General features: G+C 41.0%; 1 long non-coding RNA gene across 1 annotated transcript in view; it reads right to left on the bottom strand.

The window, feature by feature from the left end:
• LOC138444748 (uncharacterized) overlaps positions 1-19,089 on the bottom strand; it is a 92,046-nt gene that overhangs the window by 71,724 nt on the left and 1,233 nt on the right. The gene's annotated exons all lie outside the window — the stretch shown is intronic.

Here is a 19,089-nt window from a genome sequence, read left to right as displayed (position 1 = left end):
TAATTGAGATATAATCACACACTGTAATGAAATAATTTTTTTAAAGAATTGATTCATTAAATCATCCATTAAGTGCTTCCCTGGTGGTGCAGTGGTTGAATCCACCTTGCAAAGCAGGGGACACTGATTCAATCCCGGGTCCTGGAAGATGCCACATGCTGCAGGGCAACTAAGCCCACGTGCCACATATTGAGCCTGTACCCTAGAACCCACAAGCCACAACTGCTGAGCCTTTGTGCCACAATTACTGAAGCCCACATGCCTAGAGCCACGTTCCACAAGAGAAGCCTCTGCAATGAGAAGCCTCTTCACTGCAACAAAGAGTAACCCCTGGTCTCCACAATTAGAGAAAGCTCAAGTACAACAATGAAGACCCAGTGTAGCCAAAAATAAATAAATTAAAAGGAAAATAAACTCCAAAATTATTATGAAAAAGATATATCCAAAGAAACCATAAAATTCTATATATTATGTTTAACAGCAAAGCTTCTATTATAGTCTCATTAGATGAGATACTAGAAAATAATCTTTTATTCATTAGCTAGATTGTCAGAAATAACATCAAAAAGGTAAAATATCAATACATTAAAATGTTTGGACTTCAAGCAAAAATTTCATTATTTCCTCAATTTTATCCCTTTCTTAATAGCAAAATTAACTAAACTTCCATGTTTATTCCTGACCCAATCACTTATATGCTTAAGTAAGTCCTTCAACCTCTGTGGAGTTAGCTTCTTTATAAAAATTTAATGAGTTGTATTCAATTCTCAGATGTTTCTTCTAAGCACTAACATTCTAAGTTCCTGTTTATAAATTGGGGAAATAGAAATTTTAAGTAACTTTCTAGAAGTCACATGATAGGAGAAAATTTTGAGTCTAGGGATTTCCCTGGCAGTACAGAGGTTGGGACTCTGCGATTCCAGTGCAGGGTACGTGGGTTCCACCCTTGGTTGGGGGAATGAGACTCCCATGTGCCTTGCGGCCAAAAATTAAAAATTAAATAAATAAATAAAAGAGTTCATTAATCATATCCAGTCTGAAGTCACAGGCTAACAAAAAGCCCATTGTTGAAAAACCATCCTAAACTTCCCAGGCACACCTACTGTCAAGGATTCATCCTCACGTGACCAGTTGCCAAAGCTCATCGTACTCTCTGAGGGAGAGTTATAAACTCTGGTTTGGTCTTGGGAATGCCTTCCCACCCACCAGAGACTGGCAAATGTCTTTGAGACAAGAGTAGGAAGGAAGAAGAGACCCCACCATCAAGGTGCTCTCCACAGAGACTTGGGATAGGAGATGACTTGGCTGTAGGGCAGTGGCTACAATAGGCTGTTCTGTTACCCTTTGCAGCTACCCAAACACTTTCTGGTGAGAAAATATGTTAGACTCATTTGAATCTCTGCCCTTTTTATTTGATTTTAATTACAGGTAAGCTGTACAAAAGACTGAATACTGATCTCTGGCTCAGCAGCACGTGGTAAAAGATCTAAGCTTTCTTTGTGCAGGTCTGCCCTGCAATAAGGTGATATCCAGGCTTCCCTGCTAGCTCAGCTGGTAAAGAATCCTCCTGAAATGCAGGAGACCCTGGTTTGATTCCTGGGTGGAGAAGATCCTCTGGAGAAGGGATAGGCTACCCACTCCAGTATTCTTGAACATTCCTGGTGGCTCAGAAGGTCAAGAATCTGCCTGCAGTGCGGGAGACCTGGCTTCTATCCCTGAACTGGGAAGATCCCCTGGAGGAGGGCATGGCAACCCACTGAAGTTTTCTTGCCTGAAGAATCCCCATGGACAGAGGAGCCTGGCAGGCCACAGTCCTTGGGGTCACAAAGAGTTGGACATGACTGAGCGACTAAGTACAGCACAGCACAAGGCAATATCCTAGCCTGAAGTGTCTACTCCTCGGAAACAGAAAAGGAGAGGGGATAGAAAGGACAAACTCTGAGGGTTAGGTCTTCTTACAACAAGACACGCTATATACAGAAATGTACCACTTTGTTAGAAAGTGATAAAAACAGTGTTTATACAGCCAGGCTCTGTTCCAAGCACTTTACCTATATTGACTATATTAACCCTCACAATAACTTTCAGCAATAATTATACTGTTCTTCCCATTTTGTAGATGAGAAAACTGAGACACAGGGAGGTTAAATAGTATGCATAGAACATATGTTTAGTGATAAGCTCAGGCAATCTGGCTTCAAGGTTTATGCTCTTGACTACTGAGCAGGTACCTTCATGGGTCTACCTTTTACTGGGTTGACCAAAAAGTTTATTTTGGTTTTTCAGTAACATCTTTAACAGAAAAATCCAAATGAACTTTTTGGCCACCCCAATACTTAGGGCAATGGTGCTCAGACTTATGGGAGCATCAGAATTATGTGAGGCACCTGTTCAAAGTGTGTACTTCTGGTCGTTCCATCTACCCACCCAACCTCACCCCTACAAGATTCTGTTAGGTCTGTGGCTGAAGAATTTCTATTTTTAAAGTTATTCATTTATTTGTTTATTTGGCTGCACTGGGATCTTTGATCTTCACTGCAGCATGCGGGGTCTAGGTCCCTGAGCAGGGCTCAAACACGGGCCCCATGCATTGGGAGTACAGAATCTTAGCCACTGGACTACCAGGGAAATCCCAAGAATTTCTATTTTTAACAAGAATCCCAAGTGATTCTAAAATATGTGGTCCAGTATCATACTGAGAAACACAGACTTAGGAAAAGAAGACTTTTTTTCCAAAGGATAAAACTTTTTTTTTTTTTTTTGCGATTCATTCATCCACTCCAAAAACATGTATTAAGTATCCACTATAAATTTAGAATTGTATTAATTATGAAATCTATGTGTGTGAAATTACTTCAAATACTGGGTCCCTGCAATGAAAGAACATGTACCCTTATACAAGCAAACACTAAACACAACACATATTAATTCCTTTTAATAATACATAAACATTTTCTGAACAGAACATGTCTCAGTCACTGAGTCACTTAGAGAAGAAATAGTTAACAGTGAATGAGTAAGGGTCAGAACTGAGTGATTTCAGTAAAAAATGTTTATGGAGTAGTGCATATGTTTATAGAGGAGTCCCAGTATAAAGACAGGTCACTTGGTCGAATCACCTACAACATAACCCTCAAAGCTGTTTGCATTCAGAGTGACTTTTATCTAGTTAAGATTTTTTAAGTCTAGTTGTTTCCTTCAAATTCCTCTGAATTAAACAAGTTTTCACATTATTTAATTCATCCATCCATCCATTCAACAACCTTAATGCCACAACACTGTGCAAAGAAGTCAAAAAATTAACTCAAGGCACTTAAAATCAACTTGAGAAAACACATACACACACACACACACGAACTAACAAATACAAAGCAGATGTGAGCAATATGATTTTAAATTGTCTTAAAAGATACAATGAGGCATATTAAAATTTTTAAGAGTTAATTTGAACAAAAATCGATTCCAATTAGGCAGTGCCAAACTGGAATTCGTCAGGAGTGCTCTGTCCACAGAAGACGGAGCAAAGTACGGCATTCATTGGCGGGCTATAGCTTCAAGCCTTGCTGGTCGTTTGTGATTGGTTGTCCTTAGGTTTCAATTTCATGACCTTGAGTTGGCACCAGGCTTAGATCTGTGATTGTTTACTCTTAGGCTGCCACAGAATTAGAAGCACCTCAGGTTAATGTCCTTTTTGTTTAGTTAATTTAAGAGCTGCACAGAGAAACTGATAAGAAAAGTGGAAGGAGGGCCTGGCACATATTAAATGTTCAGTAAATGTGAGTTGAATGAATGAATATAGAGTAGGCTAGTCAGGATAAATTTCCTGGAGTAAGAGAAGTAATAGGCAGAGACTAAGGAGCAAAGGTTAGCCTACCAGAACAAATGACATAAGCAAAGACCCAGTGGCAAACAGCGAAAAAAATAAAGCAGGATATAGAGTTTCAACAGTTTGGCTTGGTTGGAACAAAAATGTTAGTGGGTGAAAAAGTAGAGTGTGAGGTTTGATAAGGTATGGTATGTTCTGATACAAGCCAAACTGTTATAACAGATGAAAGCATTTGTAACACCCTAGTAATTTTGTTCTTAGCACTTTGACTTCCTTTTTGAAATGTATTGATAATAAAATGCTAATTCTGTAAGACCAAGCTCTTTAAATAAGTAATATTCTGTAAATAGACTAAATGCCATCAAGATGCTAAAGCAAAAATATAAATGGTCTAGGCAGTGTCATGGATGGAGACAATTTAGAGATTGTCTCTTCTAATTCAACCTGTCTTTTACAATCTGAGGGGTCAAGGATCCAGGCAAATTAGAGTCCTAAGGTATTGGCAGTGCTAATTTGGCAACTGCCCTATTTACCAACAGTTGATAGAATCTTTAATGTTTTGAACTCTATTTGAATTTCATAACTGTTATTATTTGAAGATCAATATGAAAAATGTGAAGCACATAATTAGAAACAGAAAAGATAAATACATCATACACAGAAGATGTTGAAAATGAATGTGGGAAATTTAGATCTGGATTAAGGCAGTAGCTGAGGGAAATGAGGAGCGATCAAGAGATATTCCTGCTGAAAGTACTAAAAGTAATAGTATTTTTTTCTGAGTGATTGCCTGAATAAAGAGGCCAATAAGAGAAGTAAAAACAAACAAACCCCAAAATTGCCAATATGACCCTGAGCATCAGACTCGATGGTTAAGTTAGGAAGTGGTTCAGGTGGAAAGGGGATAGCCTTAAAATAGATTTCATAAAAAATTAGTTCTTTATTAAAAATAAATTATATACTTGGCTATGCTGGGTCTTAATTGTAGCATGTGAACTCTTAGTTGTGGCATGTGGGATCTAGTTCCCTGACCAGGGGTCGAACCTGGGCCCTCTGCGCTGGGAGCATGAAGTCTTAGCCACCGAACCATCAGGAAGTCCCCAAAACTAGTTCTTTAAAAAGCAATTCTTTGCAAGATGAAAAAGTTCTGGGAGTTCCCTGGTGGTCCAGTGGTTAGGATTCGGTGCTTTCACTGCTGTGGTCTGGGTTCAATCCATAGTCAGGGAACTCAGATCCCGCAAGCCACATAGCAAGTCCAAAAATAAAAGAGTTAAAAAATAAGGAGAGAAAAATTTCTAGAGATTGGTTGCACAACAATGTGAGTATACTTAACCACTGGACATATACGCATAACAATAGTTAAGCATATAGAAAGAAAAGAAATAAATGCATAAGTTTTATTAAAGGAACTATTTCCATTAAACTTATTCTCCATCTGTTTTGGAGCTGTATCAGCTTTTTATGTTTTAGGAGCACAGACTCACTCAGGAAATCTCAAGTAATGGGAAGCCCATCTATTTTAAGGATGCACATGACAATAAAAAGAGATAAGAATATCATGGGTACCTAAGAATAGCAGTATGATTGGGCTTCCATTGGGAACTGAAATGAACATGAAACTGGACAAATTCCATGCATGCCTAGAGACTGGGTTAACTTGTCACTCTTGGCTGCAGCAGGAATGCAGTATTCCCCAACCAGAGGGTGTCACCATTCCTCTGTCTCGATGACTACCAGCCTACCACCTCATTTAGCTAGTTATAGCTCTGCTTACTCATAATTCCAGCTTACTCATAGTCTCTAAGACCAACTTGCAGCTTCTCTCCCACAACCAACAGACTGATCCTCTCTGTAGATCCCATTTCAAATTCTTAAAAGGAAGAAAACTCTGACCGAGCTCGATTTTCACCGTTAAGTATGCATCAGAATCACCTGGAGAGAGTGTTACACTACTAATTGTCGGGCTTCATTCCCAAGCCTTTCTGATTTAGTAGTCTAGGGTACGTCTGAGAATCTGCATTTGAATCCTGAGTAAAGCTCACCACACGAGTCTGGGGACTACAATTGAGAACCACTGGTCTGGTTAGTCACACTTTTATCTGTCTGGATACAGCAAATGGGGCTATACCTCATGTTGTAAATACCATACTTCTGAACTGACTCTCAGGCTCATAATTGGAGAGTTTTTTTTTAAACTTCCTTTTTTTTAGCGGCCTCTTCATTTCCACAGGGCTGGAAAAGGTCAGTTTTCATTCCAATCCCAAAAAAGGGCAATGCCAAAGAATGTTCAAACTACCATACAATTACACTCATTTCACATGCTAGCAAGGTAATGCTCAAAATCCTTCAAGTTAGACTTCAGCAGTACATGAACCGAGAAATTTCAGATGAACAAGCTGGATTTAGAAAAGGCAGAAGAACCAGAGATCAAATTGCCAACATCTGTTGGATCATAGAGAAAGCAAGGGAATTCAGAAAAACATCCACTTCTGCTTCATTGACTACACTAAAGCCTTTTACTGTGTGGATCACAACAAACTATGGAAAATTCTTAAAGAGATAGGAATACCAGACCACATTACCTGTCTCCTGAGAAACCTGTAAGCAGGTCAAGAAGAAACAGTTAGAACCAGACATGGAACAACAGACTGATTCAAAATTAAGAAAGGAGTATGATAAGGCTGTATATTGTTACCCTGCTTATTTCACTTCTATGCAGAGTACATTATGCGAAATGCCAGGCTGCAGGGCATGCTGCAGTCCATGGGTTCGAAAAGAGACATGACTTAGCGACTGAATAAAAGGATCAGATGTTAGGAAAAAGCTTCAGCTTCCTTTTTTTAAATAAATAACTAGATTAATCTCTAAACCTTCTCAAGTTCCATGACCACAATTCAACTACTGACTGCTAGCTCCACCTAACTGTACTCTAAGAAAGTTAAACTTGGCGTCCAAAGCCAATCTCAACATTTATCTCCTCATACAAGTTCTCCCTTAGGTTTTTCTTCTTTTAAAAACAAAACAAAATAAACAGGTGAAATACACACATTCCCATTTTACCAGTCTTCCAGGCTGTTAATCATAGTAGTTTCAATTTTTCTATCTGCTCCCGTTCTTTCTCTTCCCCTCACCCTGCGTGCGTGTGTGCTAAGTCGCTTCATTCATGTCCGACTCTTTGGGACCCTATGGACTGCAGCCTGCCAGGTTCCTCTCTCCATGGGATTCTCCAGGCAAGAATACTGGATTAGGTCTCCATACCCACCCAGGAATTGAACCCATGTCTTCTGCAGCTACTGCAGTGCAGGCAGATTCTTTACCACTGAGCCATGAGGGAAGCCCACCCCTCACCCTACTCCATCTAATTAGAAAACAAGTTCTACAGATTCTACCACATATCACAGTTCAGTTGCTCAGTCGTGTCCAACTCTTTGTGACCCTATGGATTGCAGCACGCCAGGCTTCCCTGTCCATCACCAACTCCCAGAGCTTACGCAAACTCATGTCCATCAAGTCCGTGATGCCACATATCACACGCTTTGCTGAAACCTGACACTTCTCCAACTACGAATGTCATCATGATGGTCTAAGCCATCAACCACTCCTGATCTACACCAGTATTTCTCAAATGTTTCTACAAAATACCTCTAACAGCAAAAAAATATAAGTGGTGGGGAGGAGGGTACCCCTAGGGAATGTAACTATTAGCAACTTTTAAATCTTTCTCTACCCACTTTGGAGAAATTTTTTTTTTTTTTAAACTTTATTTTTTATTTTTTTAGTTTTTTATTTTTTAAATTTTAATATCTTTAATTCTTACATGCGTTCCCAAACACTTTGGAGAAATTTCTTATACTCCTATTATTTTGATTTATTTTAAAACTTTTGGCTGCAACTGATAGCATGTGGGACCCTAGTTCTCCAACCAGGGATCAAACCCATGCTTCCTGCATTGGAAGGTGGAGTCTTAACCACTGACTTCCAGGGAAGTACTCTGTTATCTTTCAAAAATTAGGCAGATTTTGCAAAATCCATCTATTTTTGCTTTAACATTATAGGAAGCTTCTAGTTAGTTGTCAGTGAGCCATATTGATGCCTTGAGTACATTTTCTGCATTTATTGGGGACTTTATATAGGGTACCTGTTTCCTGGTTTGAGAAGAATCCCTGTGGACCCCACCTAGCCTCTCTGGCCTCTGTCTTTCCATGTGCCGGTGCCATTTTACTTTCAGTTCAGTTCAGTTCAGTCGCTCAGTCGTGTCCGACTCTTTGCGACCCCATGAATCGCAGCACGCCAGGCCTCCCTGTCCATCACCAACTCCCGGAGTTCACTCAGACTCAGGTCCACCAAGTCAATGATGCCATCCAGCCATCTCATCCTCTGTCATCCCCTTCTCCTCCTTCCCCCAACCCCCCTCAGCATCAGAGTCTTTTCCAATGAGTCAACTCTTCGCATTAGGTGGCCAAAATACTGGAGTTTCAGCTTTAGCATCATTCCTTCCAAAGAAACCCCAGGGCTGATCTCCTTTGGAATGGACTGGTTGGATCTCCCTGCAGTCCAAGGGACTCTCAAGAGTCTTCTCCAACACCACAGTTCAAAAGGATCAATTCTTCGGTGCTCAGCTTTCTTCACAGTCCTATTCTCACATCCATACATGACCACAGGAAAAACCATAGCCTTGACTAGACGGATCTTTGTTGGCAAAGTAATGTCTCTTGCTTTTGAATATGCTATCTAGGTTGGTCATAATTTTTCTTCCAAGGAGTAAGCATCTTTTAATTTCATGGCTGCAGTCACCATTATCACTGCCTAAAACACATTCCAATAGCTTCCAGTAGTGCCATACTGCTACCAAATTAAGTATATATGGCTTTTTAAATTCAAACCCCCCCAAAAATGATCATTCCAATCTTATTTCTGATACTGTTACTTTTTTGCAAGCTGAAATGCTTTGATTACTATGTTCTCAATATTTAACTGAATCTGGTTACTGGGAAGTCGTTTACTTTCCACAGTCATCTAGCTAGCACAGTGGTTCTCAAAGTGTGTTCACTAGACCAGCAGCATCAGTATCGCCTAGGAACTGGCTAGAAATGCATATTTTATGTCCTGTGCTATTTCTCAGACCTGCTGAATCAAAAACTCTGGCTGAGCTATCTGCACCCTAACAAGTCCTCCGCCGTGATTCTGATGCAGCTGAAGTTTGAGGGCCACTGGTCTAGGGTCTAGTTTTTTAATTTAAGACAGAGTAAGAAGACGTCCCTGGTGGCCCAATGGATAAGAATCAGCCTGCCAATGCAGGGAACACTGGTTTGAGCCCTGGTCCAGGAAGATTCCACATGCTGCTGAGCAACTAAACCTGTGCACCACAACTACTGAGCCTGTGTCCTAGAGCCTGTGAGCCTCAACTACTGTACCTGCATGCTGCAACCACTGAAGACTATGTGCCTAGTTTGTGCTCCGTAACAAGAGAAGCCATCGCAATGAGAGGCCCATGCACCTCAACTAGGGAGGGCCCTTGCACAGCAATGAAGCCTCAGTGCAACCAAAAATAAAATAAATAAATTGATTTATTAATTTAAAAATTCTTTCAAATATCTTTTTAAAAAAGAGTAAGAGATGTATTTTAAAGAAAGAACCTAATGGAATATGAACTACTATTTAAGTAAAATGTTCATTTTTAAGACAAAATGTTACTACTTACTAAAGACTCCTTCACTAGAATTCTGCTACTAAATATAATTTTCATACAAGCTCGTAATTTAGAAAATGTGTTCTAAGGGAAGAAGAGCAGAGTAACAATTTTTAGTTCATTTGTCTCCTCCTAGTGGCAGGCTCTTGGAGAAGGCAATGGCACCCCACTCCGGTACTCTTGCTTGGAAAATCCCATGGACGGAGGAGCCTGGTGGGCTGCAGTCCATGGGGTTGCAAAGAGTTGGACACGACTGAGCGACTTCACTTTCACTTTTCACTTTCATGCATTGCAGAAGGAAATGGCAACCCTCTCCGGTGTTCTTACCTGGAGTATCCCAGGGACGGGGGAGCCTGGTGGGCTGCCGTCTATGGGGCTGTACAGCCGGACACGACTGAAGCGACTTAGCAGCAGCAGCAGCAGCAGCACTGTCAGGCTTTTAAATACTGACCATGACATCTCATGTATGTTTCTCAGAAATTATATTTCTAAACTTTTTTCGTAAGGTTCCTCTTACTAATTACAATTAAAATCAGCTGATCCTGGGGACTCCTCTGGGTGTCCAGTGATTATGAGTATGCCTTGCAATGCAGGGGACGCAGGTATGATCCGTGTTAAGGAAACTACGATCCCACATGTATGGAGCAACTAAGCCCGCACACCACAACTGAAGTCCATGCATGATACATACACACACATTTTTTAAAGATCAACTGGCCCTCCTACCAAATTACATAGCTTTTTCTCTACTAGCTCCAACTGTAGTTATAGAAAACCATGTAATTTGTCTCTTCTGTGGCTCTTTTTAATATGACTTGTAAATCTTCCCTCATTTTGTTATCCATAACTGCTTAGCAGCGGAACTTCATTTCTTAGAACACTTTGAGCTTTCTTCCTTTATAGAATGTCAGCAACATCCAGGTATTTACCTTATTCCTCTCACTACCTCATGCTTTCTGGAGATGCCCCAGAAACCACACAAGATCTCCAGGGTACTGGGATTGCCACAGCCGCCAAATCCCTATTCAATGAGCACTTTGAGCCCTCAAGCTCCTAGCCTATATTAATTTAGGGTGTGAACAGACTCCTTTGACTCTTAAAATCAACAAGACAAGGTTTGACTTCTTCCAAAAGGTTTTATTAATATGGCAGGATAACTTATGGAGATCCTAGTACGCTGCATTTTCCCACTTGGTCCCTTCCAAGAGGCAGCTGGGCCATTTGTATTCCTTTGTCTTGGATGTCTAAAGGACAGAAAGCTGAAGCTACTTGAAGACTGCGGCTTTTCCTATCTATTGTTAGAGTCTGAGCTCACTGAAGAAATTATGGTAGATGTCTGAGAGGAAAAAGGGAAAAGAGATGCCTTTATTTTAAACTGGAGGAAATAAATGGAGATTTCTTTAAGCTGGGAAGGAGTGTGAACTGGAGGTTCTCATTTCCCTAGCAGCACCCTGGAGAGGTGTTGAGGCCAATGGGCTGCTTAGAAAGGGTAGACCACTAAGCATCCAAAACACAGCAGCGGTGCGCTCTGCGGAAAGAGTCCCTGCATTTCAAGGATCTGTGAGGCTGCAACTTCGGGCAGCTCAGAGTAACCAATGTGGGCTGAAGGCTGGGGCAATCTCTTCAAATACTATGTATGATCTGGGAATGAGGGGGAAGGGGGTGTAAAAGGGAAGAAACTGATGGAGATTAAGATTTCCTGCCATCCTGATGTGACAGGGGTTTAGTTAAGTTCAATTTGATTTAAAGAAAATAAAGAAACATGTTTTGTTTGGTTTTCTAAATATATCCAAGTTTACAACTGCAACTCACATACTAAGAAATAGTCAATACAAGAAAGAACAAAGCAAAAAGAGCTGGGGAACACAGTAAAGGACAAGTTCACAGAACGAGGGACGCTGATGTCACTCAAACCTTGCTGAAGAGATGACAGGGCACGATTAGGTGTGACGCCCCAAGTTCTTTGTCTCCCTTTTCAACTCTGTAAGGTTTGATACTCCATGTCATTCCTCCACCCCAGCTGGCCTGAGTCAAGGGCTGACATCTCTACCAGGTCTGTTATGCTTCCCAGTTTCTCAGAAAAGATAACAGACTACAGGGGACTGAGTTAGACAAGTAAAGTTTCCTGATTTTCTAACACTCAGCTTCCTAATGTATAACATGGACGTTACACTGCTGAGGGCTGATATTTAGCTTGTGTGCACTGGTAAACCATGTATATGTGTGTGTGTTCAGCCGTGTCCAGCCCCATGGACTGTAGCCCACCTGGCTCTGTGTCCATGGGATTTTATACTAGAGAATAAAAGTATACAGGCAAGAATACTAGAGTAGGTTGCCATTTCCTTCTCCAGGAGATCTTCCCAACCCAGGGATGGAACCTGCATCTCCTGCATTGCAGATGCATTCTTTACTGCCGAGCCATCGGGGAGTGAGTGAGTGAAAGTCGCTCAGTCGTGTCCGACTCTTTGCAACCCCATGGACTGTATAGATCATGGAGTTCTCCAGGCCAGAATACTGGAGCAGGTAGCCTTTCCCTTCTCCAGGGAATCTTCCCAACCCAGGGATTGAACCCAGGTCTCCTGCATTGTAGGTGGATTCTTTGCCAGCTGAGCCACAAGGGAAGCTGCTGGTAAAGCACATCCAATGTTAAATTATTGAAACTCTTCCATATTAGTCAGTAAAAAGCAATTGCCACAAGCAATTTTTGCTTCCCTGTTCAGTTTTAAACTAGTGCTTCTATTATTGTTGTCTTTAAAAAAAAACAGCTTTATTAAAATATAATTCACATGCCATAAAGTTTGTTCAATTGTGTGTAATTCAGGGGTGTTTAGTACACGCAGCGACATGCAACAATCACCACTGATTCCTGAACATTTTCATCATCCCCAAAAGAAGGCATTTCCAATTCCTCTTCCCTTCAGGCCCTGGCAACCACTGATCTATTTCCTCTCTCTATAGGTTTGCCAGTACTGGACATCTCATATCAATGGAATTATTCAATATGTGGCCTTCTGGATTCTTAGAGTACTTTTCAAGTTTATCCATGTTGTAGCATGTATGTGTACTTCATTTTTATTGCTAAATAAGATTACATTATATACATGTAACATGTATTATTAATTCTATTTTCTGGTGTTGTTCAGTCGCTGTCTTGTCCGATTCTTTGTGACCCCATGGACTACAGCAAGCCAGGCTCCCCTGTCCTTCACGATCTCCCGGAGTTTGCTCTGATTAATGTTCACTGAGTTGGTGAAGCTATCTAACCATCTCATCCTCTGCAGCCCTCTTCTCTTTTTGTCTGTTTTTAAGCAAAGGTAATTCAGTTTCTTAAAGCTGGCTCCTGGGTCTTACGATCTCTTTGGACTGCGAGGAGAAGGTATTAAGAATGGATTCTAGTTACAAGTCAGAAATTCCAGTCACCAAAAGGCTTCTTTCAAAGCTGATGCTGATGGGTTATTCTGCTCAGTAAGTTTCTTTTTTCTGTCTGACAGCTGCTTCCATCTTTAAGCTAATTTTCAAAGCTTTAGGCAATGGAGACGATCCTAAAAGGGCTTGTCTCCTCCCAGGGGAATGTTTTTTTCACCTGTGTGCCACATTATAATATTAAAATTTACAGATTTTGTATGCAGGTGTGTTTTTGAAAATACATAGAGTATTTCTGAAAGGATACATAAGCAACTGGTAAAACAACAACAACAACAAAAACCCGGCTACCTAGGGAAAGGTGATCCCTTCATGGATCACAGCCTCGTCATGGTGAAGGGGCTTGTATAACTCAGTGAAGCTATGAGCCATGCCTTGCAGGGCAACCCAAGACAGACAGGTTGTAATGGAGAGTTCTGACAAAACGTGGTCCACTGGAGGAGGGAATGGCAAACCACTCTAATATCCTTGCCATGAGAACCCCATGGACAGAATGAAAAGACAAAAAATATGAGACCAGATGATGAGCCCCCAGGTCAGAAGGCGTCCAATAAGGTACTGGGGAAGAGCAGAGGGCTATTACTAATAGCTCCAAAAAGAAAAAGCAGCTGGGCAAAAGTGAAACAATGCTCAGTTGTGGATGTGTCTGGTGGTAAAAGTCTGATGCTGTAGAGAACAATATTGTATAGGAACCTGGAATGTTAGGTCCATGAATCAAAGTAAATTAGACGTGGTCAAGAAGGAGATGGCAAGAGTGAACATTTTAGGAATCAGTGAACAAAAACATATGGGAATGGGTGAATTTAATTTAGATGACCCTTATATCTACTACTGTGGACAAGAATCTCTTAGAAGAAATGGAGTAGCCCTCGTAGTCAACAAAAGAGTTCAAAATGCACTAAGTACACGGGTGCAGCTTCAAAAATGACAGAATGATTTCAGTTTGTTTCCAAGGCAAACCATTCAACATCTCAGTAATTCAAGTCTATGCCCCAACCACTAATGCCAAAGAAGCTGAAGTTGAACAGTTCTACGAAGACCTACAACACCTTCTAGAAGTAACACCAAAAAATATGTCCTTTTCATCATAGGGGACTGGAGTGCAAAAGTAATACGTCAAGAGATACCTGAGTCCAAACAGGCAAGTTTGGACTTGGAGTACAAAATGAAAGTTTTGTCAAGAGAAATACTAGTCAGAGCAAACACCTTATTCCAACAGCATAAGAGACACTCTACACATGGACATCACCAAATGGTCAATACTGAAATCAGATTTCTTATATTCTTTGCCGCCAAAGATGGAGAAGCTCTATACAGTCAGCAAACACAAAACCTGGAGCTAACTGTAGCTCGGATCATCAGCTCCTTATCACAAAATTCAGGCTCTACTTGAAGAAAGTAGGGAAAACCACTAGGCCATTCAGGTATGACCTAAATAAAATCCCTTATGATTATAATGTGGAGGTGATAAATAGATTCAAGGGATTAGATCTGGTAGACAGAGTACCTGAAGAACTATGGACGGGGGTTCATAACATTGTACAGGAGGAGGCAGTAACCAAAACCATCCCAAAGAAAAAGAAATGCAAGAAGGCAAAGTGGTTGTCTGAAGAGGCTTTACAAATAGTTGAGAACAGAAGAGAAGTGAAAGGCAAGGGAGAAAGAAAAAGATATAACCATCTGAATGCAGAGTTCCAGAGAATAGCAAGGAGAAATAAGAAAGCCTTCTTACATGAACAATGCAAAGAAATGGAGGAAAACAATAGAATGGGAAAGACTAGAAATCTCTTCAAGAAAATTGGAGATATCAAGGGACTAATTCTTGAAAGGACGGGCACAATAAAGGACAGAGACAGTAAGGACCTAACAGAAGCAGAGATTAAGAGGTGGCAAGAATATACAGAAGCCAGAAGAAATATACAAAAAGTTTTAACGACCTGGATAACCATGATGGTGTGATCACTCACATAGAGTCAGACATCCTGGAGTGAGAAATCAAGTGGGCCTTAGGAAGCATTACTACCAACAAAGCTAGTGGAGGTGATGGAATTCCAGCTGAACTGTTTAAAATCCTAAAAGATGATGCTGTTAAAGTGCTGCACTCAATGTGTCAGCAAATTTGGAAAACTCAGCAGTGGCCATAGGACTGGAAAATGTTCGTTTTCACTTCAATCCCAAAGAAGGGCAATGCCAAAGAGCGTTCAACCTGCCACACAATTGCCCTCATTTCACATGCTAGCAAGCTCACAATCCTTCAAGTTAGGCTTTAGCACTACACGAACCAAGAACTTTCAGATGTACAACTTGGGTTTAGAAAAGGCAGAGGAACCAGAGATCAACATCTCTCAACATGCCAACATCTGTGGATCTTAAAGAATGCTGGGGAATTCCAAAAAAATTCTACTTTTGATTCATTGACTACCTAAAAGCCTTTGACTGTGTGGATCACAAAAACTGTGGAAAATTCTTAAAGAAATGGGAATACCAGACCACTTTATCTGTCTCCTGAGAAACTTTCATGAAGGTCAAGAAGCAACAGTTAGAACCAGACATGGAAATACTGATTGGTTCAAATTTGGGAAAGGAGCATGACAAGGTTGTATATTGTCATCCTGCTTATTTAACTTATGTATAGAGTATATCATGCAAAATGTCAGGCTGAATGAATCACAAGCTGGAATCAAGATTGCCAGGAGAAATATCAACAACCTTAGATATGCAGATAATACCACTCTTGTGGCAGAAACTGAAGAGGAACTAAAGAGCCTCTTGATGATAGTGAAAGAGGAGAGTGAAAAAGCTAGCATAAACTCAAGATTAAAAAACTAAGATGAGGACTATCCTGGTGTTCCAGTGCATAAGACTCTGAGCTCCCAGTGCAGGGGGCCTGGGTATGATCCCTGGTCAGGGAACTAAATCCCACGTGCCACAACTAAGAGTCTGCATGCTTCTTGGAAGAAAAGTTATGACAAACCTAGACAGCATATTAAAAAGCAGAGACGTTACTTTGCCGACAAAGGTCCATATAGCCAAAGCTAAGGCTTTTCCAGTAGTTATGTATGGATGTGAGAGTTGAGCCATAAAGAAAGCTGAGCACCAAAGAACTGATGTTTTTGAACTGTGGTATTGGAAAAGACTTGAGAAAATCACCTGGACTGCAAGGAGATCAAAGTAGTCAATCCTAAAAGAAATCAATCCTGAGCATTCATTGAAAGAACTGATGCTAAAGCTGAAGCTCCACTACTTTGGCCATCTGATGGGAAGATCTGACTCATTTGAAAAGACCCTGATGCTGGAAAAGATTGAAGGCAGGAGGAGAAGGGGACAACAGAGGATGTGATGGTTGGATAGCATCACTGACTCAATGACCATGAGTTTGAGCAAGCTCCCAGAGTTGGTGATGGACAGGGAAGCCTGGAGTGCTGCACTCCATGGGGTTTCAAAGAGTCAGACACGAGTGAGTGACTGAACTGAACTGAATGCTGCAAGTAAATATCCTGCATGCTACAATGAAGACCAAAGATCCCCCGCATGTTGCAACTAAGACATAGCCCAGCCTAAATAAATAAATATTAAAAAAACAAAAACAAAAAACCAAGACCACAGCATCTGGTCCCATCACTTCATGGCAAATAGAAAAGGAAAAAGTGGAAACAGTGACGTATTTTCTTTTCTTGGGCTCCAAAATCACTGCAGACAGTGACTACAGCCATGAAAATAAAAGACTCATACTCCTTGAAAGGGAAGCTATCACAAATCTAGACAGCGTATTCAAAAGCAGAGACATCACTTTGCCGACAAAGGTCCACAGTCAAAGCTAAGGTTTTTTCAATAGTTACGTACAGGTGTGCGAGTTGGACCATAAAAAAGGCTGAGCGCCAAAAAATTGATGCTTTTGAATTGTGATTCTGGAGACTTGAGAATCCCTTGGACTGCAAGAAGATCAAATCAGTCAGTCCTAAAGGAAAAGTGAAATTCACTCAGTTGTTTCCGATTCTTTGGGACCCCATGGACTGAAGCCCACCCGGCTCCTCTGACCATGGAATTCTCCAGGCAAGAATACTGGAGTGGGTAGCCCTTCCCTTGTCCAGCGAGTCTTCCTGAATCTGGGTTTCCTGCATTGCAGGTGAATTCTTTTCCATCTGAGCCAGCAGGGAAACCCTCCTAAAGGAAATCAACCCTGAATATTCATTGGAAGGACTGATGCTGAAGTTGAAGCTCCAATACTTTGGCCACCTGATGAGAAAAGCCGATTCCTTGTATAAGACCTTGATGCTGGGAAAGACTGAGGGCAGGAGAAGAGGGCGACAGAGGATGAAATGGTTGGATGGCATCACCAACTCAACAGACATGAATTTGAGCAAACTCTGGGAGATAGTGAAGGACAGGGAAGCGTGGCGTGCTGCAGTCCATGGGGTCACAAAGAGTCAGACATGACTGATCAGCAACAGTAATGGAAACAGGAGCTGGCAGACAGGGATGGAAGGCTTACTTCTCTGTCTGTATCATTTCATAAACCATTCAAAATAAATAAGCTTAACAATTCTGTCTGAAATAGTAAACAGTACTAACCTTGACTAGAAGTATGAGCCTTGTTTATTTGAAAGGGACATCCTGAGGCATTACACTGACCTCATAAAATGTATTTTCAAACCTCAAACTTTCACTTCTGCTGCTCCCTCAGCTTGGATTGTTCTCCTTTTTATTCTCCCTGATCCCCAATAATATCTGACCATTTAATTTCTCAACTTATAAAGCACTTTTGAGACACAATCTAATCTTCAAACAAAAAATATACAGTAAGGATGAATAATTTTATCTTCATTTAATAAATAAGAACACAGGGGATGAGGAAGCACAGCAGCTTGTGCCAGATCACAATTACTATATTTCAGATCTAGAACTTCTAAGTTCTACAACTTCTAAGAAGTCCAGTACTTGTCCCATTTTTTTAAAGCTATGAAATCCCATTCATTTAATGAAGGAATCGGTAAAAATGCACAAAAATGTTTACCAAAGTGTTGTGCAATATCAATAAATACCATCACATAGATCTATATTTATCATGGAAAACATCCATGACACTACATAAAGTGAGAAAAGCAAGTTTTAAACAGATGTATAGTTTGAACACATTTTTGTAATAAAAATTGTTTGTGTATGCAGAAAGAAGCTGGAAAGCTAAACTGTGTAGGAAAATGTTTTTGGTTTTCTTCAGCCACACAGCATGGCCTGTGGGATCATATTTCCCCCACCAAGGCCACGGAAGACAAAGCATAGTCTTAACCACTGGACCACCAGAAAATTCCCTGAAAAAAATTTTTTAAGTTATAATACTCTAAATTTGTATACATTATTACCATGACTAGACTAAATGCATATTAAGTGCTTAATATGTGCCAGACAATGGGCTAAATTCGTTTTACAGGTATTATCTCTTTTAATCCTCACAAAAACCAACTTGCCTAAAGCCTTGCAGTTAATAATGCAGCAAAATCAGACAAGTATCAGACCCTAACTCTCATACTCTATGGAGGTAGATCATCCTGTCTTTCTACAACGGTCATTTATTTTATAATCAGAAAAATCCATGAAGTTAGTTTTAGAAAAATCCTGTTTGAAACTTCACTTTACTTATTCTCGACTAACTACTAAGTCGCTTCAGTCGTGTCCGACTCTGTGTGACCCCATAGACAGCAGCTCACCAGGCTCCCCCGTCCCTGGGCTTCTCCAGGCAAGAACACTGGAGTGGGTTGCCATTGCCTTCTCCAATGCATGAAAGTGAAAAGTGAAAGTGAAGTCGCTCACTCAGTTGTGTCCAACCCTCAGCGACCCCATGGACTGCAGCCTTCCAGGCTCCTCCGTCCATGGGATTTTCCAGGCAAGAGTACTGGAGTGGGGTGCCATTGCCTTCTCCTACTTAGTCTCTGCTGCTGCTAAGTCGCTTCAGTCGTGTGCGACTCTTAGCGACCCCATGGACTGCGGCCCACCAGGCTCCTTCGTCTAGTACTCCCCAATTTCTGTCTCTTACAGCGCTTAGGGCAATCGGATCTCCATCTGCCATTCCTACATCTTTTTTGCGTGCTAAGTCGCTTCAATCGTGTCCCTCCTATGGGACCCTACGGACTGCAGCCCGCCAGGCTCCTCAGTC

The sequence above is a fragment of the Ovis canadensis genome, chromosome 8, assembly GCF_042477335.2.
Source record: "Ovis canadensis isolate MfBH-ARS-UI-01 breed Bighorn chromosome 8, ARS-UI_OviCan_v2, whole genome shotgun sequence".
In the NCBI taxonomy this organism is placed as follows: Eukaryota; Metazoa; Chordata; class Mammalia; order Artiodactyla; family Bovidae; genus Ovis; species Ovis canadensis.
This window is presented reverse-complemented; position numbering and strand designations above follow the sequence as displayed.